General features: G+C 39.2%; 1 long non-coding RNA gene across 1 annotated transcript in view; it reads left to right on the top strand.

The window, feature by feature from the left end:
• The first annotated feature begins 404 nt into the window (after positions 1–404).
• LOC138900711 (uncharacterized) overlaps positions 405–24,074 on the top strand; it is a 33,431-nt gene continuing 9,761 nt past the window's right edge. The window contains exon 1 of the long non-coding RNA XR_011411907.1: positions 405–1,188. This is a non-coding gene — a long non-coding RNA (uncharacterized lncRNA). The remainder of the gene's footprint in view (positions 1,189–24,074) is intronic.

Raw genomic sequence — 24,074 nt, 5'->3', positions numbered from 1 at the left:
GAATCAGTCTTTCCATTTCAATATGCACATAAATTTAAACTTATATATATGAATGAAGCAAATGATTTTGTTTCTCTAATCAGTTTGGTGTGCAAGAAATATATTATTTGTTTTGTAATTTTGATCTTAAAACTTTATGTGTCCTCCTTTCTTGTATCTTAATTGGCTCAATCATTCATCAAACTTTACCTCAAAGAATATATTTGAACTTTTTTGGATACTTAACTGGAGGAAAAAATGAGATATATATATATATGTGTGTGTGGAATAAAATGAATTACCTTACACTGAAGATCTGTGAAATATGATTTCAAACATGACGTTTGAGTTTTCTTTCAGAAAAGCTTTAAACACTAAACCCTCTCTATATTTTAATAGTTGGATCGCTGCTGGAAATAGAACAATCCTTAAGAAGATTGATCTAAATGCAAGTGAGGATAAAAGGAAGTATTTCATACAATCCCAAATAACTGACACTCTAAGTTTAAGTAGGCAACATCCTTTAAATTCAGACTCGACTTCATATCCCACTAACTCAAAAAAGACCAATAGTGTACAAGTAGAGAAAAATAAATAACACAAGATGCCTTCATTTCAAATCAGTGATTGATGTTTTATATGCAGAAAAAAAGAAAGATGAGTTGAATCGCTAAATTATAAAGTGGCGTGATAGTGCTATAGTAAATAAGGTTGTTCGGCCGAAAGATTTGACTGAACAACCGTGGAAATAGGTGAGAAAGAAGTTGATGAGTAAATGGTTATGAAATCACCGAATAGGTAGATTGAAGTGTGAATGTGCAGAGAAATTTGCAATTTTACTGTTCCTCCTTATGAAGAAAAGGTTTGTGTTCATGTGTTTTCTATATTAGTTGTGTGCGAATATGAATGTGATAGTGAATTTGTGGAGTTTTTGAGGTCGCTCTGTGATGTTCAAAGTTGCAAATTCAAACAAGTAGAAGGAAAATTGGCATTGTAATGTTCCAAGCAGTTTTATTTAAAAAATATTAAACTAATAAGATATCACTATATAAACCGGTCAGTCAAACCTCATAGAAGTTGTAAACATGCATTTATGAAGATTTTTCCCGGGATTGCACATGGATGGTTTGCGAGGTACAAAGATAAAAATAAATTAGTGGCTATAAGAGACTCATCAAGATATGTTGGGTGGTCCGGGAAGCATCTCAAGTGAGTTCCTCTCATTGTCATTATCTACTGCTCTATTTCGAATAGGTTATGAATGCAAAATTTAGTTATTAGATTGTGCTTCTTGGTGTTGTAATTTGGCGTGTTTACCTCTAAAGTAACTTTCACTACTAGAAAAATGCTAATTTCTAACCGAAATTTGCGACTGAATATATAATGGTTTTGTGACTGTAGTAGTCGGAAAATGATTTTAATTTTATTACCTATTTTTCTAAAATAATATTGACTGCTATTCCGACTAAAGCAGTGGAAAAACAACCCGGAAATTTCCCGCCTTCACATTTGCGATCAATTCAGTCGCAAAGTGAAAAGTCAAAAAGATATGTTGACCTCATAAACTGACTGCATCGGTCGGAAATATAAAATTTAAACAAAAAAATATATTTTTGACACTTTGCGACTGCGGTAGTCGGAAACCCAAATTAAAAAAATAGATCCCTATTTCCCCAATTTCTTTCAGCGATCTCTCACTCTCTCTCTATATTGTTCCTCTCTACTTTCTCTTCCACTGACCTATCGACTGACGGCAGCAAACAATGGTTGAAGATAACAGCAAATGGTGGATGACGACGACAGACATCAGTGCAAAGATCTGTGAAATCCCCTCTTCTCGTTAGTTTCTCTCATTCTTATAACCTAGAAACTTTGTGAGTTTAGTCATCTAGTAAAATTTCGAATTTCTTAACAAATAATTTCACTTGCATTGGTATTTATCAGTTAAATAAGTAAAAAAATATTCTGTAATTTTGCTTCATTAATGGCTATTTTGGTGAAGATTTGGTTTGCATAATTTCATGGACATATTAAGGGTGTGACTGAGATGGGATAGGAGACCATGTGGTAATGAGGAGGAAGTTCAGGCAACTCTTGTGAATTTTGAAGCTGAAACATACTGTAGTAGGGAAGGATCTGTTTTAATGAGAGGAAACAAAACTTTATACAAGAGATTTTTAAGCCTATCAGCACTTTTTTAGCACGAAATACTTTGCCAAATGGGCTGGAAGATTGATTATACAAAGGAATCTGATAAAACTTGCATAGTAGTGTTCTTTCATATTATTTTTCTTTAATGAAAATTTTGGGGCTGTGAGCCGTAAAACTTGCATATAAATCCAGTAGTTGGGGTTGTGAGCTGTGAAGCTTTGTTTATTCAAAATCATTGGGAACAAGACTATTGGTATACATCTGGGGTTCTTTCTTTTTGGATGAAAATGAGATCTAATTTTCACTACCTCATCCTAATTGTTGAGACAAAAGATGTAACTTAAGTAAGGGGTAGTTTAGTCTATTTATGTGTTAGCAAATTAGTGCATAAGTTAGTCAGTTAATAGTGCATATGATTGGTTAGAAAGGTGGTTAGAGTAGTTAGTGGAGTTGTGTATATGTACATGTTATTCAGGTAATGCAAAGGCAGAGCATTCATTTCTTTCACTGTTGCATTCATCTCGTTGCTCCTCCTCTCTTCTCTCTCTCTCTTCTCCCTTGTCAGTTAGGGCTTATCTCTCTCTTTCAATCTCCATCTCAGCATGGTATCAGAGCTCGAGCACTGAGTTGAAGCTCACAAATCGGTCTCTGCTTTCTCTCCTACTCTATCACTTTCTTCTCTACTCTGTTTTTCCTTCTCTGCAGTCTCAAACAATTGAGACCTCACTTTTCTCATTTGAGGCCCAAAATTATTCAACAATGGCGATTGATGATTTGGATCACAAAAATGCAACAGTCACAGCTGAAAATGCATCACATGCATCCTCCGATGATGAATTTGAGGAAGGAGTTACAGTTGCAGTCACTCATCCACTATACCTAGCTCCGGGTGACACAAGTGGAATATCTTTGATTTCATTCCATCTAACTGGCACTGATAATTACTCCTTATGGTATCGATCCATGCGGATTGCATTACTTGGCCGTAATAAACTGGGTATTGTTGATGGCAGGTGGCCAAAAGAGCGATTTCGTAAGAAGTATTGGTATCAATGGGAACGATGCAATGCAATTGTGTTGTCATGGATGATGAACTCAGTTGCACTAATCCTAATCAATGGTATTGCTTATGCCACTAATGCACAGAAGGTGTGGATGGATTTACAAGAGAGGTTTGACAAAGTGAATGATACTCGTTGCTACAATTTGCACAAAGAAATCGCCACCCTAAGTCAAGGTACTTCCTCTATTTCTGTCTATTATTCAAAGGTCAAGGACTTTTGGGATGAATCTGACTCTGTTATACCCACTCTTGACTGTGATTGTGTCAAGACTAAGGAGTTTATTGTGCATCTTCGAAAGCAAAAAGTGTATCAATTTCAAATGGGCTTGAAAGATTCTTACTCTCAAGCTCGTAGTCAAATACTTATGATGAAGCCACTTCCTTCAGTGAATCAAGCATATGCCATGCTTATGAGTGATGAAAGATAAAGAGTTATAGCTGCTTCTACTGGTATTTTAGGATCCTCACCTACTGTAAATGCCATGCTTATGATTCAACTACACTATATAGTGCCAAACCTAGTTTCAATCCAAAATTTAGGAAGAATTACAATATTTGAGTTTTGCAAAATGAAAGGTTACAGTAAAGAAAACTGCTACAAAATAATAAGTTATCCATTAGATCATAAATTCAAAAATAAAGGGGGAGCTGGTGCTTATAATGCAATGGTCGAATCTGGATACACTATGCCTATGTACTCCAATCATGTCTCACACCAGGCTTCTCGGCAAACTTCAATGCCTCATTTGCGTGCATATCAAAAGCCTCAACAGATCATGAATCAAGGAGTTGAATTTTCTCAAGCTGTGAATCAGGCACAGGGTCATTCTGGCATTCAAGCTCTAGCACGATCCTCCTCTACACAGGCACAGAGACCTTACACGGATTCCTTTCCACAGACTCAATGAAGTGTGTTCCCTTTCACTAAAGACCAGTATGATCAGATAATGCACATTCTGAATAACTCAACTTCAACTTCCTCTGCTCAAGCAAATGTGGCAGGTACTAGCACTGCTCTCTTAGAATCTACTAGTCCACAAGAATGGATTATTTGTAACAACCGGAAAAAAATTTTAAGTATTTTAAGACCATTAAGAAGATTGGCGGATACTAAATATATCAATTCGGGTATGAACAAGACTGGTAATTTGAATGATATCAATTTATCATGATAATATATGTATGAGGTATATTAAAAATTGTTAAGGGTCTAAGAAGAGCCCTAAGGCTAAGTCAAGTTGAAAATTATATGATTGGATAAAGTTTCAAGTAAGTTTGCATACGATCTAATTTCAAAAGATCATAACTCTTCAGATATGAGTAGTTATATGGTTTATAACCTATTAAATCAAAGCCTTTTGAGTCAAGTTTCCAACTCATCAAACCGTTCGTCATTTAGAGATTTCTACAAGAAGTTATGACCGTTTTACTAAAGAGTAGCAGAACAGCTACGCGAGTCTGCGTAGCCTACGCACCATTGCGTAGGCAAAATCAGTATGGAAGTGAAGGGGAGGGTTAAGCTGTGTATCCAATCTGCATAGGCTACGCAGCCAGCCTACGCAGCTCATTTATTTAATAAAACAGGGGAGGTTCGGGGAGAGAGAAAAAGATAATATTTTTGGCTAAGTTTTGGGTTCTAGAGAGAAGGTGGAGCATCCTCAACCCAAATACACATCAAAGGTGAGTTTTATGATATTTTTATAATGGATTAACACTATTTAATGGTAGTATTAACATCTACATGGATTGAAATTCATAGAAATTTCTCTAATCTTCAAGAATCATTCAAAAGGGTTCAAGTTAGGGTTTGAGCTACAAGAGGTAAATTCTCCACCCTACACTTAAATACAACTATGGATTAAGTATTTAGAATGTATTGTGAAGTAAAAAGTACCAATTGGTTGAAGAATTATGCTAATCCTTGAAATGGGTATTGTGAGTTAGGGTTCTTGAATGGAGAAGAAGAATAGTGAATTTTTGAATCTTGTTAGGATGGTCGGTGATTCTAGTGCTTAATAGCTTAATAATGATTAACTATTGAATCATATAACCTAGATTGGGGCTTAAAGGCTAAGGATGAAATCTATTAAGGATAAAAGGGATATGTATGGGTGAATTGGGCTTGTTGAAGACTTTAATTGAAGATTTGAGGGTCGAGTTGATGTGGGAATTTGGTGAAATTTATATGGTTGGACTCGTGGTTGGATGGGCATTCATATTTTATAATTTTTGTCGGATTCCGAGATGTAGGCCCCATGGACGATTTTTGGATGAAATTTTGGATTTTTATGAAAAAATTATATTTTGATATGGAATTAATTCCTATATTTTTTATTGACTGAATCGAATTATTTGTGCTAGATTTAAAGTGTTTGGAGGCCAATTCACGAGGCAAAAGCATAGCGAAATAGAAAATTACACAGGTTGAGGTAAGTAACAATTTTAAATCTGGTCCTAAGGGTATGAAACCCCGGATTATTGTATTATGTGAGTATTTTGGAGGTGACGCACATGCTAGGTGACAGGCGTGTGGGCATGGACCGTGGGAATTGGGACTTGGTCCATTCCGTGAAACTGGAAAGTTGAATAAGCTTGTTGTTAGCTATGTGCCCTTTCTGTGCTATAGAAATTTGACAGTGAATCATGCTTAGGCTATGTGTTGGTGCTGTAAAGACCACATAGGCCATGCACATGTTGAATTATCTGCTAAATTGTTGCTTATACTTAGTCACAGTTTACTTGTTTATTTTATCTTAGTCTCTATTGTTTATTATTGATGAATCATATTATTGTTGTTTGGGCTGATTTGCACGATCATTGAGAGCTCGAGAGACTGAAGAGATTTATGACTGAGTGAGGCCGAGGGCCTGATTGTGAGATATTATAATATAGCACGTGAGTTGTCCGTGTGGATCCAGATATTATACTATAGCACGTGAGTTGTTCGTACGGATCTAGATATTATACTATAGTACGTGAGTTATCCATGCAGCACGTGAGTTATCCGTGCGAATTCAGATATTGATAATATAGCACATGAGTTGTACGTACAACACGTGAGTTGTCCATGTGGATTATAGCGCTTGGGCTGTAGGAGCCCCTTCGGAGTCTGTACATCCCCAGTGAGCGCAGGTACCTATTGAGTATGAGTACTGAGGGCTGAGAGCTGAGTGATTGAGTTGTTGTGATGAGTTGAGTGACTGTTGCCCTGAGAGGCTGTACTTGCTTTTCATTTGTTGTTGCACTTAGTTGCTATCTGTCATTGTTGTGAAATTTCTGAAAGATTTTATATCTGGATTACCTGAACTTGAACTGTATAAAACAGATTTGATTTAAACTGCCGGATTCGAAGCATGTCTATTCTTTGCTGGATTTATTAAAAATAAATTATATTTGTATAGCTTGTCACTACCTTCTCAGTTCTTTATTTATTATTGTTACTTACTGAGTTGGTTGTACTCATACTATACCCTGCACTTCGTGTGCAGATTCAGGTGTTCTCGGACATAGAGGGTGTTGATTTCTTTTGCACAGTTGATTTTTTCGGAGATTCAGGGGTAGCTACCATCTTTCGCAGACCTTGCCTCCCCTTCCCTATCTCCTTATTTACTGTATCTGGTCTCAGACTATTATGTACTATATTTTCCAGACTTGTATTCATATTATATTCTCATGTACTCAGTGACACCGAGTTTTGAGAGTATTTATATTTATACTTGTGAGATTTCTTCCGCTAAATTAAATCATTATGTTTTCAAATTTAAAAGATATGTGATTTATTGAGATTGTCGGCTTGCCTAGTATTGAGATAGGCTCCATCACGACGGGTGAGATTTTGGGTCGTGACAAATTGGTATCAGAGCTCTAGGTAACATAGGTCTCACAAGTCATAAGCAGGTTTAGTAGAGTCTTGTGGATCGGTACGGAGACATCTGTACTTATCTTCAAGAGGCTGTCGAACCCTTAGAAAAATTTTACTTTCTTGTATTCTATCGTGCGGAATTGATTCAGCTTGAAACATAACTATTTGAATTTCTTCCACGTATTCGTGTGCACATGTGAGTGCTCGGTATCAGTTGTGTATCATCGGCTTGTGATTCCAAGAACGAGGTTCGAGATGAGTATTCTGTGTTTTGATGATGGGCCAGTCTGGAGGACTTGAGGTCGGGGTTAGACCGCATCTTAGGCTCGGTAGTTTTGATTGTGAGAACTTGTACATTGGACTCATATGTCCGGTAATGTCCCTACGAGTAGAATTTATGGCTTGATGAGCGGTGGAAATGACTATATGATGAGTATGATGTGAATGTGGCATGTGTCAGGTGGGTTGAATGAGATGGATAAAGTTTACTTGTGACTCAAGAGTCTGCTATTGGGTACTTGATACCTGTTTTGATATGATGTACAGTCTTGAGCTGTGAGTGCGTTGAGGGATCTGTCATGTTTTTTAATTATGGAGCGAAGTAGATTTTCATGTCGTGTTGATGAGTTTAAACTCAGAAATATTAAGTGATTCAGTGGTAATTGTAGGTGCGAAAGGGTATAGCAAGATGTCAATTTGAGGCTAAGCAGGTGGGTTATCTCCTGCGGAGTAATCTACGTATGTGTGCTCCTTATAATGTTGAGTGGAGAGTTTCTTTTCTACCAGCTAGACGTATGTATTGAGATTTGAATTTGAATCTTGTTGAGAAAGTTGACTTGACTGTCACAAGAATAAATATGGACTTAGCGGATGCTTGAGGTATTTTATGGTGAGTGTTGCATAAGCTTGAGAAGAATTTTCGTTGAACTGACTGTGGTATTATGGCAGTAATAAAGTATGATATTGTAAGTTATGGAGTGTTTTGTTGTATGATTTTGAGCCAAGTGGGGGAGCCTGCTATTGACAATTCAATTTCATAGATATATGTTAAATTTTAGTTTTGGTCTGAGGCATACTTGTGGGTTAGTTATGACTTGCAGAGGTGAAAATCGAGAATGACTCGGGTAAGAAAATTCCTGGATACGGGTTACATTGTACTTTATGAAAATATATAAATTATAGAATGATTAAGTTATTATTTTGAAGGATATAGTGTGCAAGAATTATGAATTTGATTGGTCATGTTAAGGTAAGATTACTTCTTTGAGTGTTGAGTGTGCTAAAGGAACACGTGTCTTTCGGCCCGTTTGGGCGGAGCAAATTAGATTTGAACAGAGTGAATGACTCTCGAGAGGGTTCTAATGGATTCAAAATGTATATGTGGCAATTGAAAAATTTTTGAATTTGTATATCACTAGAATCGGTTACTTACACTGGATAGTATCGGGACGTGCGATAATTCTGTTTGACTATGGATTCTACATTTCAGTATAAGAAAGGAAAGAGGAACAATTTTAAATTCACATAAGGTCCTTAAGAGTGGGTGTCTCGGTTGTGGTTTTTATGGAGGTGCTTAAGAAGAATATAGTGAGCTTTGGGTAAGGATCGTAGTGTTTTGACAAGGAGAAGTGTCAACATGAGGGTAATTCAGAAGAAACTAGAAGAAAAATAGGACAACTGGGTAGTAGGCTAGACCAGTATGGTAATGGTATGTTCGGTTCTTTTGGGATAATTATGATATGGTGAGACTTTACAGATATTTCTATGGCAATATTCTTGGGTTTGGTGACCTGCGTGGATTGGTCGAGTTAGAGGAATTCTGTTTTGATAGCTTGGTTATGTGCAAATGTATTTGAAAGTGTTCTTGATGGTTTCTACTATGGTTTGAACTAGATATTTCTACCTGTGTGGGAGACATGTTGTACATTGTGAATTCCTCATGGATGAGAGGAAATGGAAGGCTTCTAATTGATCGGGTATGTAATATACTTGTGACTCAGAGTTAATAAGGAGGTTCTCATGCTTGTCACATAATGGCATAATAGATGTAGTGTGTTGTGCGGGATTAAGACTTACAATACAAGGTGGCAGTTCATTCTGGAAAGCAAAACCACGAATTATGGGCAGAATGGTCGATTTCAGATGTTTAGATAGATATTATAACTACTCGGTAATCCCTGAGAAGGGTGTGTATTTCAAAAGGGGCATTGTGTTTTGACTTTCGGATGTCATCGGTATTATAGTACTCACCCGGTTGATAGACTGCTTATATTCCAATTATTGTTATGTGGCACGGAAGAATTTTGAAAGTATTCCTTATGGGAAGATCATGAATGGATGATGTGTTAGTCATTCTAGTGCTGGAGTTGGGATCAGTTATAGTGATTCATGTGTTTGATGAATTTGGAGACTGGGAGTTCTCAGAAGTATATTGTTTCGGGTTGCGGCCTGTCTGAGGTGAGTATTTTATTTTAACTCAGTGGAGTTACTAGTTGCGTTAATTATTTGTGATATCTACACGCTATAAGTGTGCATATATGTAAGGTTTGAGCCAATGTGCGGGTATCGGGGCAAGTATTCATACTCAAAAGAATGCTTAGGATATGATATGCCTAGTGTTGACTGTTAAGCGTAAAGTTATAATGTTTCTCATGTCCGTACCTTTGTTGAGAACTATCTGGGCTACATTTGAGGTTACAAAGAGGCTAATTCCCCTAAATAAACGGGATAGTTACTATTTCTGCGTTAACTTGCCCATTTGAAGTATGACAACAAACTTTGCACATGCTTATGCTATGGCGTGTTAATTATACCGGTCCAGGAGCATGAGAATATTATTTCATTATCATATACATGTGTACTTGTTTAATTGCTCTTGTATGATATGGTGGGACTGGAGGCCTGTGACCATGCTAGGCGATTTATATTATTGGCACGTGAGTTGTCTGTGCCGTGTGTGGGAATTTTATTTCAATGATAATTTATCTGATTTATTAATTTCCTTCCTCTACAATTGTGCATATGCTCCTACGATTATCCTCTTCACAAAATTTGAGGAGTTGGTTGTAACATTGCGGTTGTGGTGGTGCTTGTTGAACTTGCAATACGGTTCTCTTCCTTGAGACATCTCCTATATTTGGGTACACAGATAGCATAGTTGTGGCTTGAGTTATATTGATGTGGCGTGTCTGTGGGATAGTTGTGTTTAATAAAATAAGGTCATTGAACCTAGAATGGGTACTATCATGCTTGATTATGGTATATTCGGGAAGATAATATTGAAAGTCGGCGTAGGAGAGGATTGTGGTTTTGGTTGGGGCGAGAGAGCTCCATCACTTGTTGATCTGATAAGGGGTTATGAGATTCCACGTGTTTCTTTTATTATCAACAGTGTAGGAAAGTTTTGGAACGAGGTTTTGTGGGATGTGGGGTTTAATATAGTACTTGGTTGGTTTGGAGTAGTTACCGATATCGGAAATGGTGCTGCGAGTATGCGAGTTATGTGATATATCATATGATCACATCGTGAGTTATGGCTATGGCTTGATACAGTTTGTTCGGACTTAAACAGTGTGTGGATGTGAGATTCGGGTCTTGAAAAGAATTTTGGATGTTAGAAATGAGGCTCCAAGGTTTTTGGGCTAAGGTTAAATTAGTGATTTTCAGTTATGTTGTGTTGTCAGGCCTATATAGAATATGATGTCGTGGGATCACCCCGGATATATGCGTAGTGTGATGACCCAAAAGGTCATCTTGTGTTTTAGAACTCGAATCTGTGCTCTTAAGCCTTAAAAATCTCATTTTTATCCTCCTCGATTTGCATGCGCAGTCCGAGCATGTTTCCGGAAAGCTTTTGTGTTGAAAATTGATGAAAATAAGAATTTATGCCTTAAAAGTTGATTTTAGTAGACTTCGGTCAATATTTTTGGTAAACGGGCCAGGATCTGTATTTTGACGGTCCCGGTGGGTCCGTATCGAATTATGGGACCTAGGCGTATGCCCGGAATCGAATTCGGAGGTCCCTAGCTTGAGTTATGAATTTTTGAAAAAAATTAAAAGTGTGGAAATTAATTGATTTTAAGAATTGATTGATGTTTGGCATTGTTAGTGCTGGGTCCATATTCTGGTTCTGGAGCCCGGTACAGATTCATTATGATATTTAAGACTTGTGTGTGAAATTTGGTGAGAAACGGAATTGATTTGACGTGATTCAGACGTCCAGTTGAGAAGATATGAATTTTAAAGTGTTCTTGAGAATTTCATTTGATTTGGTACTAAATTCGGAGTTCTAGGTGTTATTTTGGCAATTTGATCGTGCGAGCAAGTTCGTATGATGTTTTTAGACTTGCGTGCATGTTTGGTTTAGAGCCCCGAGGGCTCGGGTGAGTTTCGGATAGGCCACGGGATGTTTTGGACTTTGGAAATCTGGTTTTTCTGCAGAGTCTAGGTTCTGGCATGTCCTTCTTCGCGTTCGCGAAGGTACACTCGCGAACGCGAAGAGTAAACTGATGAGGCCGGAATTTCTTCATCGCGAACGCGAAGGCTTGATTGCGAACGCGTAGCGATGGGGGCGTTACCCTTCGCGAACGCGACAAGACCATCGCGAACGCGTAGTGTTAGGCACTGGGGAGGGGGGTCAGCCTTTTCTTCATCGTGAACGCGAACAATGACTCGCGAACGCGAAGACCAGTGAAGGGTAGCCTACACGAACGCGAGCACTGTCTTGCGAATGCGAAGGCTTGGCAGTCTATACTCTTTGCGAATGCGATAGTGCTCACGCGAACGCGATGAACACTGTCGCCCAGCACTTAATAGAATCCAAAAATTTATTTTTCTCAAAAATCAAAAGGCGAGAGGCGATTTTTCAAGAGTCATTTCTTCCCCAAAGTGTTGGTAAGTAAATCTAAACCATTTTCTTTCAATTACCCATTACATTTCTTGAATTTTTAACCTATAATCTAGAGTTTTCATGGTAGAATTAGGGGTTAGGGTAGAAACTAGGAATTTCGGAAATTTGGGGATTTAGACCTCAATTTGAGGTCGGATTCCAAAACAAATTATATATTCGGGCTCGGGGATGAATAGGTAAATGGATTTTGGTCCAAACCTCGGGTTTTGACCAAGTGGGCCCAGGGTCGATTTTTCAACTTTTTAGAGGAAAATTTGGGAAATCTGTAATTATTCATTAAAGTTGATTCCTTTAGCAATATTTGATATTATTGAGTCATTTTTGAATAGATACGAGTGTTTTGGAGGTGAATTCTAAAGGAAAAGTTGTGATTGAGAATTAAGTGGCCTTCGAAGCGAGATAAGTGTCGTGTCTAACTTTGGCTTGAGGGAATAGGTATTATGGGTTCATTTGCTACGTGTTTGGTTGTTAAATACGATGTATAAGTGAGGTGACGAGCCTCTATGCATTGTTGTCAAGTCATAGCATGCGAGTGAAATTCTATTCTTGTCTATTTTGTAGCCTTAAACTCTACTATCCATGCTTAGCGGGTTATTTGAAATGTTGGGTGACTTATATCTTGTTTCACTGAGATTTGGTAACTTTCGAATATTGATTCAAGGTTGAGGTTACGTTGTGCTATTGATTATGGGTAAAATACTGGTTTCTTTATGATACTCATATCTATCCGTTGTGATTGATTCTGTGATTTGTGAGGAGGAGTGTAAAGCACGAAGGGTGATGTCGTGCATGCATTATTTATATTGTGAGAAAGAGTGTAAAAGCACGAAGGGTGATACCGTGTATATTATGTGAGGTTTAATGCACGAAGGGTGATGCCGTGTCGTTCTATTTATTTATTTGGTGAGGTTGAGAGTAAAAGCATGAAGGGTGATGCCGTGCCGTTCTATTTATTTATTTGGTGAGGTTGAGAGTAAAAGCACAAAGGGTGATATCGTACCGTTCTATTTATTTATTTGGTGAGGCTGAGAGTAAAAGCACGAAGGGTGATGTCGTGTCGTTCTATTTATTTATTTGGTGAGGTTAAGAGTAAAAGCACGAAGGGTGATGCCGTGCAGTTTTCCTTTGTTGTTTTAATTACTCAATTCATTTAAGGATTTTCGGTTTAATTCTGTCTTTTCATTATTCTTGCTCTTTATATTGTATTCCCCCACTGTATGTTCCCTTCTCATTATTTCTGCGTTATTTCTTTATTTACTGTTGTTGCCACTAGCATGATTATACTGTTCAGGTTATATGTGGGTGTCTTGTCCTAGCCTCGTCACTACTTCGCCGAGGTTAGGCTCGACACTTTTACCAGTACATGGGGTCGGTTGTACTGATGCTGCACGCTGCACTTTCTGTGCAGACTTTAATACCGGCTCATGTTGATCGAGATTTTTGCTATTGGTCCGATGTAGGGAGACTCAAGGTAGATCTGTCGGCGTTCACAGACCTTGAAGTCCCCCGCCTATCTTTTATGTCACTGTTGTTTTCTTTCATTCAGACTGTTGTATTTCTTTCAGAATATTACTTATAGTAAATTCTAGAATGCTCGTGAATTGTGACTCCAGATCCGGGTGGTAGTAATTAATGCAGTTTTCTGATATTTCGCACTTATTATATTTCATCTTAGTTAATTATTGTTAATTACTGAATGGGAATGAGGAATTGGTTTAATGATTCTCTAACGTTGGCTTGCTTAGCAAGTGAAATGTTAGGCGCCATCACGGTCCCGTCGATGGGAAATTTTGGGTCGTGACAGTTGGTATCAGAGCACTAGGTTACATAGGTCTCACGAGTCATGAGCAAGCTTAGTAGAGTCTGAAGAATTGGTACGGAGACGTCTGTACTTATCTTCCAGAGGCTACAGAGTTTAGGAATAATTCTACTTCTTACATTTCTTATCGTGCAGCATTGATTTATCTTGAAACATATCTCATATTCCTTTGTATCCAGTCGTGTATGACATTGCGCACTCGGTATCAGTTGTGCGTCGACGGTTTGTGATGCCGTAGGTGGACTACGAGAGTGCCAGAGATGCTCAACATTGCCTCAACGTGTGGTTCCAACTGAAGATGCAGACGTATCGAGAGATCAACCAGTGAATCATGTGAGGGGTGCAACGGACCTTGGCATCTGGTTGATTTATACGAGCGGTGAAGGTTAATATTATGGATCATCGGGCGTGGTGAACTATGACTTCACGTCGAGTGGGGGAGTCCACTATCAATGGATGGATTGCGGGGTCATGTGTTATATCAGTTTTGGCATGAAATTTATATATGTGGTACTGAAAGGTCATGTTTAAGGCCAGAGATTTTGTATAGGATATGGTTGGGACTTGCGGTATGTCCGCCTACTTAATAATCCTATACTTTAGTACCCAAGGAGTTAAATTTACAGAAGGTCTACTCAACGTGGATGCCATGGTTGCAGATTTTGGGGTGCTTCGGGGGAAGTACAGTGGTTGACGATATTCTGGACTATGTGGTTCGTGCCAAGATTTGTCTATATGGAGCTCTACTTTTATGATCGTTGTGTATAAATAGCGGTAAGGGTTACCCCAAAGAAGATTCAAAGATTATGTTAAGAAATGGGTCAGCTCAACAGTGTAGAGTCAGCATAACAAAAGAAGAAATTGGCCTTGGGAGGGATAATTCTCCACAGGTGTCCGTGGCAAGCCTATGAAGAGGGCAGTATGACTGTTACTCAGTATGAGTCCCGTTTTATGGATTTGGCCCGTCATGCTCTCCTTTTACTACCTACTGAGGGAGAGAGACTGAGAAGGTTTATGGAGGGACTCACTCACCCTATCAAGCTTCAAATGGCCAAGGAGACCGGAAGTGAGGTTTCTTTTCAGGCGGCTGCTAATGTTGCGAGGAGGATCGAGATGGTTCTTGCACAGGAGAGAGGGTAGAGGTCTGATAAGAGGCCTCATCAGTTCGGTGGTTTCGGTGGTGCCTCGTATGGAGGTAGGGGTACTTATGGCAGGGGTCAGGTACTTAGAGGTGGAGGTCAGACCGTTAGAGGTGGAGGACAGACGGGTAGAAGGCGTCCTAGAGGTGGAAACCCAGCCGTTGTAATATTTGTTTTATGGTATGGTGGAGGTTGTTACATCAGATGGTATCGTTATGGGTACGACCTCGATTTAAAATAAAGGAATAATTTCCTTAAATTGATTCGGTTCTGAGCATCAAGACGAGTCCTCATATTGTGCTCCACGTATGAGAAAGCTTCGTAATTCTATAATCTACTTATGTGGTTACTCCTGTTGGGAGATTCTGTGAGGATAACTACGCCTATCATTACATGTTGGTCACTAATAAGAGCTGTGAGGCTAAATGTGGCTTTCTGTTACTCATTTCGGTAAGTTTTGATATAATTTATGGATAATTAATTATAAATTATGAATTATATGCCCTATCGGTGTAGGGTTAATTATGCGTTGTGATTTGGTGTAACCGGGAAAAAAATTTAAAGAAGAAAATGGAAATTTTTGATTGGCACGATGTGCATATTACTTGTGATTCAAAACTGAGGTCGAGATCCTCACACTTTAACATAAATTGATATGTTTAAACCGGGCTACGAGCTGCGGTGGAAGTTATATAAGGATGAGATCCTTGTGAGCAAAATTCTTGTGTTTAAGTTCTCCCTTGTGAAATTAAAGTTGTACTATAGCAATAATAGGGAGTCATGCCTGTTAGGTCTAATTGAAAACTCTTGTATGAAATTCTCTGTGCATACTTGCCAAATTTGTGTTGTAATTATTGTGTTTTAACCTACGAGATAGATGCCTGCCCAGGTGGTGTTAAATGTGACTCGTTAATTTGGGTAAATAATTATGAGGTCTAATTACCATCAGTTGAAGATTAGGGCATCTGATATCCCCAAATCAGCTTTTCGGACTCGGTATGGGCATTACGAATTCCTAGTAATATCATTTGGGCTTACCAACACCCCAGCAACACTTATGGATTTGATGAATCGGGAGTACAAGCCCTATTTGGGTTCTTTTGTGGTTATATTCATTGATGATATCTTGATTCACTCCAGCAGTCGAGAGGAGCATGGGCAGCATCTTCGGAGTGTGCTTCAGACTTTGAGGAATAATCAGTGTTATGCCAAATTTTCAAAATGTGAGTTTTGGCTAGACTTAGTTGCCTTTTTGGGGCCTGTTGTATCGGCAGAAAGCATAAAGGTGGATCCTAAGAAGATTGAGGCTGTTCAGAATCGGCCTCAATTACAGAGATTCGGAGTTTCCTGGGTTTAGCATGTTACTATCGTCGGTTCATGGAAGGGCTTTCATCTATAGCAAGCCCATTGACTAGACTGACCCAGAAAGGTGTCTCGTTCAGGTGGTCAAATGAGTGTGAGGTGAGCTTCCAGAAGCTCAAGACAGCTTTGACTACGGCACCGGTATTGGTGTTACCCACAGGTTCAGGATCTTATACAGAATATTGTGACGCATCTCGTATTGGTTTGGGTGCAGTATTGATGCACGGTGGCAAGTTTATTACATATGCTTCGCGGCAGTTGAAGGTTCATGAGAAGAATTATCTTGTTCATGACTTAGAATTGGCAGCCATTGTTCATGCGCTGAAGATTTGGAGGCATTACCTCTACGATGTCTCGTGTGATGTATTTACTGATCATCGTAGCCTTCAGTACCGGTTCAAACAAAAAGATCTTAATTCGAGGCAGAGAAGATAGTTGGAGTTGTTGAAAGACTATGATATCACCATTTTGTATCACCCCGGAAAGGCCAATGTGGTGGCCGATGCTTTGAGTAGAAAGGTTGTGAGTATGGGTAGTCTTGCTTATATTCCAGTTAGTGAGAGACCACTAGCATTGGATGTTCAGGCCCTGGCCAACCAGTTCGTAAGGTTAGATATTTCTGAGCCCAGCCATGTCCTAGCTTGTACAGTTGCTCGGTCTTCTTTGTTTGAGCGCATCAGAGATAGGCAGGATGACGATCCTCATTTACTTGTCCTTAGAAACACAGTGCGGCACAGTGGTGCCAAGCAGGTTACTGTTGGAGATGACGGAGTTTTGAGGATGCAGGGTCGTATTTGTGTGCCTAATATGGATGGGCTTCATGAGTTGATTATTGGGGAGTACCACAGTTCCTGATATTCTATTCATCCGGGCGCCGCCAAAATGTATCAAGATTTGCGGCAACATTATTGGTCGAGGAGAATGAAGAAGGATATAGTTGCATATGTAGCTTGGTACCTGAATTATCAGCAAGTTAAGTACGAGTATCAGAGACCTGATGGTTTGCTTCCGAAAATAGAAATTCCTAAATAAAAGTGGGAGCGTATCACTATGGATTTTGTTGTTGGGCTCCTACGGACTCAGAGAAAATTTGACGCAGTTTGGGTCATTATGGACAGGTTGACCAAGTCAGCATATTTCATTCCAGTGGCAGTTACCTATTCTTCAGAGCGGTTAGCTGAAATTTACATTCGTGAGATTGTCCGCCTTCACGGTGTGCCCATGTCTATCATTTCTGATCGAGGTACGCATTTCACTTTGCACTTCTAGAGGGCTGTACAGCGTGAGTTGGACATGCGGGTTGAGTTGAGTACAACATTTCATCCACAAACACACGGACAGTCAGAACGCACTAATCGGATATTGGAAGATATGGTTCATGCTTGTGTTACAGACTTTGGAGGTTCTTGGGATCAATTCTTGCCACTTGCGGAGGTTGCTTGTAATAATAGCTACCAGTCGAGCATTCAGATGGCTCCATATGAGGCATTATATGGAAGGCGATATCGTTCGCCAGTTGGATGGTTTGAACCGGGAAAGGCTCAGTTGTTGGGCACAGACTTAGTACAGGATGCCTTGGATAAGGTCAAGGTTAATCAAGATCGACTTCGCACAGCTCAGTCTAGACAAAAGCGTTATGCCGACCGTAAAGTTCGTGGTATTGCATTCATGGTTGAAGAAACAGTATTGCTTCAGGTTTCACCTATGAAAGGTGTAATGAGGTTTGGAAAGAAGGGCAAGTTGAGCCCTAGGTATATCGGACATTTTGAGATTCTGGAGCGAGTGGGAGAGGTGGCTTACAGGCTTGCGTTGCCACCTAGTTTAGCATTTATTCATCCGGTATTCTATGTGTCCATGCTTCGAAAGTATCATGTCGATCCGTCCCATGTGTTAGATTTCAGCTCTATCCAGTTGGACAAGGATTTGACTTACGAGAAAGAGCCGGTGGCAATTCTATCCCGGCAAGTTCGCCAGTTGAGATCAAAGAGTTACCCTTCAGTTTGAGTGCAATGGAGAGGCTAGCCAATTGAGGCAGCTACTTCGGAGTCCGAGTCCAATATGTGGAGTAGATATCCCCACCTTTTTACCAGCCCAGGTACTTTTCTATGTCCGTTCGAGGACGAACGGTTATTTTAGAGGTGGAGAATGTGATGACCCAAAAGGTTATCTTGTATTTTAGAATTCGAATCTGCGCTCTTAAGCCTTAAAAATCTCATTTTTACCCTCCTCGATTTGCGTGCACAGTCCGGGCATGTTTCCGGAAAGCGTTTGTGTTGAAAATTGATGAAAATAAGAATTTATGCCTTAAAAGTTGATTTTAGTTGACTTTGGTCAACATTTTTGGTAAACAGGGCCGGATCCGTATTTTGACGGTCCCGCTGGATCCGTATCGAATTATGGGACCTGGGCGTATGCCCGGAATCGAATTCGGAGGTCCCTAGCTTGAGTTATGAATTTTTGATAAAAATTAAAAGTGTGAAAATTAATTATTTTTAAGAATTGATTGATGTTTGGCATTGTTAGTGCTGGGTCCGTATTCTGGTTCTGGATCCCGGTACAGGTTCATTATGATATTTAAGACTTGTCTGTGAAATTTGGTGAGAAACGGAGTTGATTTGACGTGATTCAGACGTCCAGTTGAGAAGATATGAATTTTAAAGTGTTCTTGAGAATTTCATTTGATTTGGTACTAAATTCGAAGTTCTAGGTGTTATTTTGGCAATTTGATCGTGCGAGTAAGTTCGTATGATGTTTTTAGACTTGTGTGCATGTTTGGTTTGGAGCCCCGAGGGCTCGGGTGAGTTTCGGATAGGCCACTAGATATTTTGGACTTTGGAAAACTGGTTTGTCTGTAGAGTCTGGGTTCTGGCATGTCCTTCTTCGCGTTCGCGAAGGTACTCTCGCGAACGCGAAGAGTAAACTGATGAGGCCGGAATTTCTTCTTCGCGAACGCAAAGCAATGGGGGCGTTACCCTTCGCGAACGCGACAAGACCATTGCGAACGCGTAGTGTTAGGAACTGGGGAGGGGGGGTCAGCCTTTTCTTCATCGTGAACGCGAACAATGACTCGCGAACGCGAAGACCAGTGAAGGGTAGCCTACATGAACGCGAGCACTGTCTTGCGAACGCGAAGGCTTGGCAGCCTATACTCTTCGCGAACGCGACAGTGCTCTCGTGAACGCGATGAACACTGTTGCCCAGCACTTAACAGAATCCAAAAACGGGATTTTAGCCAAAATTTTATATTTCTCAAAACCCAAACGGCGAGAGGCGATTTTTCAAGAGTCATTTCTTCCCCCAAAGTGTTGGTAAGTAAATCTAAACTATTTTCTTTCAATTACCCATTACATTTCTTGAATTTTCAACCTAAAATCTAGAGTTTTCATGGTAGAATTAGGGGTTAGGGTAGAAACTAGGGATTTCAGAAATTTGGGGATTTAGACCTCAATGTGAGGTCGGATTCCAAAACCAATTATATATTCGGGCTCGGGGATGAATGGGTAAATGAATTTTGGTCCGAACCTCGGGTTTTGACCAAGCGGGCCCAGGGTCGATTTTTCGACCTTTTGGAGGAAAATTTGAGAAATCTGTAATTATTCATTAAAGTTGATTCCTTTAGCAATATTTGATATTATTGAGTCATTTTTGAATAGATACGAGTGGTTTGGAGATGAATTCTAAAGGAAAAGCTGTGATTGAGAATTAAGTGACCTTCGGAGCGAGGTAAGTATCGTGTCTAACTTTGGTTTGAGGGAATAGGTATTATGTGTTCATTTGCTACGTGATTGGTTGTTAAATACGATGTATAGTTGAGGTGACGAGCCTCTATGCATTGTTGTCAAGTCAAAGCATGCGAGTGAAATTCTATTCTTGTCTATTTTGTAGCCTTAAACTCTACTATCCATGTTTAGCGGGTTATTTGAAATGTTAGGTGACTTATATCTGGTTTCACTGAGATTTGGTAACTTTCGAATATTGATTCAAGGCTGAGGTTACCTTGTGCTATTGATTATAGGTAAAATACTGGTTTCTTTATGATACTCATATCTATCCGTTGTGATTGATTCTGTGATTTGTGAGGAGGAGTGTAAAGCACGAAGGGTGATGTCGTGCATGCATTATTTATATTGTGAGAAAGAGTGTAAAAGCACGAAGGGTGATACCGTGTATATTATGTAAGGTTTAATGCACGAAGGGTGATGCTGTGTCGTTCTATTTATTTATTTGGTGAGGTTGAGAGTAAAAGCACGAAGGGTGATGACATGTCGTTCTATTTATTTATTTGTTGAGGTTGAGAGTAAAAGAATGAAGGGTGATATCGTGCCGTTCTATTTATTTTTTGGTGAGACTGAGAGTAAAAGCACGAAGGGTGATGCCGTGCCGTTCTATTTATTTATTTGGTGAGGTTGAGAGTAAAAGCACGAAGGGTGATGCCGTGCAGTTTTCCTTTGCTGTTTTAATTGCTCAATTCGTTTAAGGATTTTCGGTTTAATTCTGTCTTTTCATTATTCTTGCTCTTTATATTGTATTCCCCTACTGTATGTTCCCTTCCCATTATTTCTGCGTTATTTCTTTATTTACTGTTGTTGCCACTAGCATGATTATATTGTTCAGGTTATATGTGGGTGTCTTGTTCTAGCCTCGTCACTACTTCGCCGAGGTTAGGCTCGACACTTACCAGTACATGGGGTCGGTTGTACGGATGCTGCACGCTGCACTTTCTGTGCAGACTTTGATACCGGCTCATGTTGATCGAGATTTTTGCTATTGGTCCGATGTCCGAAGACTCAAGGTAGATTTGTAGGCGTTCACAGACCTTGAAGTCCCCGCCTATCTTTTATGTCATTGTTGTTTTCTTTCATTCATATAGTTGTATTTCCTTCAGAATATTACTTATAGTAAATTCTAGAATGCTCGTGAATTGTAACTCTAGATCCGGGTGGTAGTAATTAATGCAGTTTTCTGATATTTCGCACTTATATTATTTTATCTTAGTTAATTATTGTTAATTACTGAATGGGAATGAGGAATTGATTTAATGATTCTCTAACGTTGGCTTGCCTAGCAAGTGAAATGTTAGGCGCCATCACGGTTCCGTCGGTGGGAAATTTCGGGTCGTGACATGTAGTAAGGTGTAATAGTGATTCGAAGGTTTAGGAACAACTCTTAGCACGCAGTTTACATCATAGTTTTGGAGGGCAGTACGGCGAGAATTAGGTACACGGGTTCAACTGAATACAACATTTCACCTTCAGACAGACGGACAGTCCGAGCGCACTATTCAGATATTGGAAGATATACTACACGCTTGTGTTATAGATTTCGGGGGTTCTTGGGATCAATTTCTGTCAGTGACAGAGTTTGCTTACAATAACAGCTACCAATCGAGCATTCAGATAGCTCTGTATGAGGCTTTATATGGGAGATGATGCCGGTCTCCGGTGGGTTGGTTTGAGCCGGGTGAGACTAGACTATTGGGTACTGATTTGGTTCAGGATGTTTTGGAGAAGGTTAAATTGATTCAGGAGCGGCTTCGCAGGACGCAGTCTAGACAAAAGAGTTATGCCGACCGGGAGGTCCGTGATGTTGCTTACATGGTTGGGGAGAAGGTTCTACTCAATATTTCACCCATGAAGGGTGTGTTGAGGTTTGGGAAAAAGGGCAAGTTGAGCCCTCGGTATATTGGGCCTTTTGAAATACTTAAGAAGATTGGAGAGGTGGCTTATGAACTTGCATTGCCACCTAGTCTATCAAGTATTCATCTAGCATTTCATGTGTCCATGCTCCGAAAGTATGTTGGAAATCCGTCTCATATTTTGGATTTCAGTACAGTGTAGCTGGACGGTAATTTGACTTATGATGTGAAGTCGGTGGCCATTTTAGACCGACATGTTTGAGAGTTGAGAAATAAAGAAATTGCCTCCGTGAAAGTGTTATGGCGAAACCAACAGGTTGAAGAGGCCATTTGGGAAGCCGGGGAGGAAATGAAGAAGAAGAACCCTCATTTGTTTGAATAGTCATGTATTTATAAAGTTGTGTTCTACAAAAATGCTAAGAGTTACCTTCTATGAATTATGTATCAACTGTATAGCTGATGTTAAAGGTGTTCCTTTTTGGTAGTATACTGCTCGTGAGGCCACGGTTGGCATTTTTTTAATGTTATGTTGCGTCGTTGGTTCATGAATATGTTGTTAGGACTGTATTTGGTGATTCTCTGACAGGTGGTTAGGCCAATTGTAGAGGACACTCTGCCGAAATTTCTGAAAAGTTTGGGAGTTAGCCAAATTTTGGGGCCTTAAGGAAATTGAAATGTTGGAAGAATATCTAAGATCTATATGAAGTCAAGAATGATTAGAGATGATGGTTAAGGTGAAAAGAGGATAATACTATGCCTAATAATGACTTGTAAAACATTCGAGGACGAATATTCTTAAGTGGGGGAGAATGTAACACCCCGGAAGAATTTCCAAGTGTTTTAAGACCATTAAGAAGATTGGCAGATGCTAAATATATCAATTCGGGTATGAACAAGACTGGTAATTTGAATGATATCAATTGATCATGATAATATATGTATGAGGTGCATTAAAAATGGTTAAGGGTCTAAGAAGAGCCCTAAGGATAAGTCAGGTTGAAAATTATATGATTGGATAAAGTTTCACGTGAGTTTGTACAAGATCTAACTTCAAACGAGTATAACTCTCAGGATATGAAGAGTTATATGGTGTATAACTATCAAATTAAATCCCTTTGAGTCTAGTTTTCAACGCATCAAACCGTTCATCATTTGGAGATTTCTACAAGAAGTTATGACCATTTTACTAAAGAGTAGCAGAACAGCTATGCGAGTCTGCGTAGCCTACGCACCATTGCGTAGGCAAAATCAGTATGGAAGTGAAGGGGAGGGTTAAGCTGTGTAGCCAATCTGCGTAGGCTACGCAGCCAGCCTACGCAACTCATTTTTTTATAAAACATGGGAGGTTCGGGGAGAGAGAAAAAGATAAAACTTTTGGCTAAGTTTTGGGTTCTAGAGAGAAGGTGGAGCATCCTCAACCAAATAAACATCAAAGGTGAGTTTTATGATATTTTTATAATGGATTAACACTAGTTAATGGTAGTATTAACATCTACATGGATTGAAATTCATAGGGATTTTTCTAATCTTCAAGAATCATTCAAAAGGGTTCAAGTTAGGGTTTGAGCTATAAGAGGTAAATTCTCCACCCTACACTTAAATACAACTATGGATTAAGTATTTGAAATATATTGTGAATTAGAAAGTACCAATTGGTTGAAGAATTATGCTAATCCTTGAAATGGGTATTGTGAGTTAGGGTTCTTGAATGGAGAAGAAGATGAATAGTGAATTTTTGAATCTTGTTAGGATGGTTGGTGATTCTAGTGCTTCAATAGCTTAATAATGATTAACTATTGAATCATATAACCTAGATTGGGGCTTAAAGGCTAAGGATGAAATCTATTAAGGATAAAAGGGATATGTATGGGTGAATTGGGCTTGTTGAAGACTTTAATTGAAGATTTGAGGGTCGAGTTGATGTCGGAATTTGGTGAAATTTGCATGGTTGGACTCGTGGTTGGATGGGCATTCATATTTTGTAACTTTTGTTGGGTTCCGAGATGTAGGCCCCACGGGCGATTTTTGGATAAAATTTTGGATTTTTATGGAAACATTATATTTTCATATGGAATTAATTCCTAGATTTTTTATTGACTGAATCGAATTATTTGTGGCTAGATTCGAAGTGTTTGGAGGCCAATTCACGAGGCAA

The sequence above is a fragment of the Nicotiana tomentosiformis genome, chromosome 11, assembly GCF_000390325.3.
Source record: "Nicotiana tomentosiformis chromosome 11, ASM39032v3, whole genome shotgun sequence".
NCBI classification, from domain to species: Eukaryota; Viridiplantae; Streptophyta; class Magnoliopsida; order Solanales; family Solanaceae; genus Nicotiana; species Nicotiana tomentosiformis.
The sequence above is the reverse complement of the archived record's forward strand: the minus strand, read 5'-3'. Positions and strand labels throughout refer to the sequence as shown.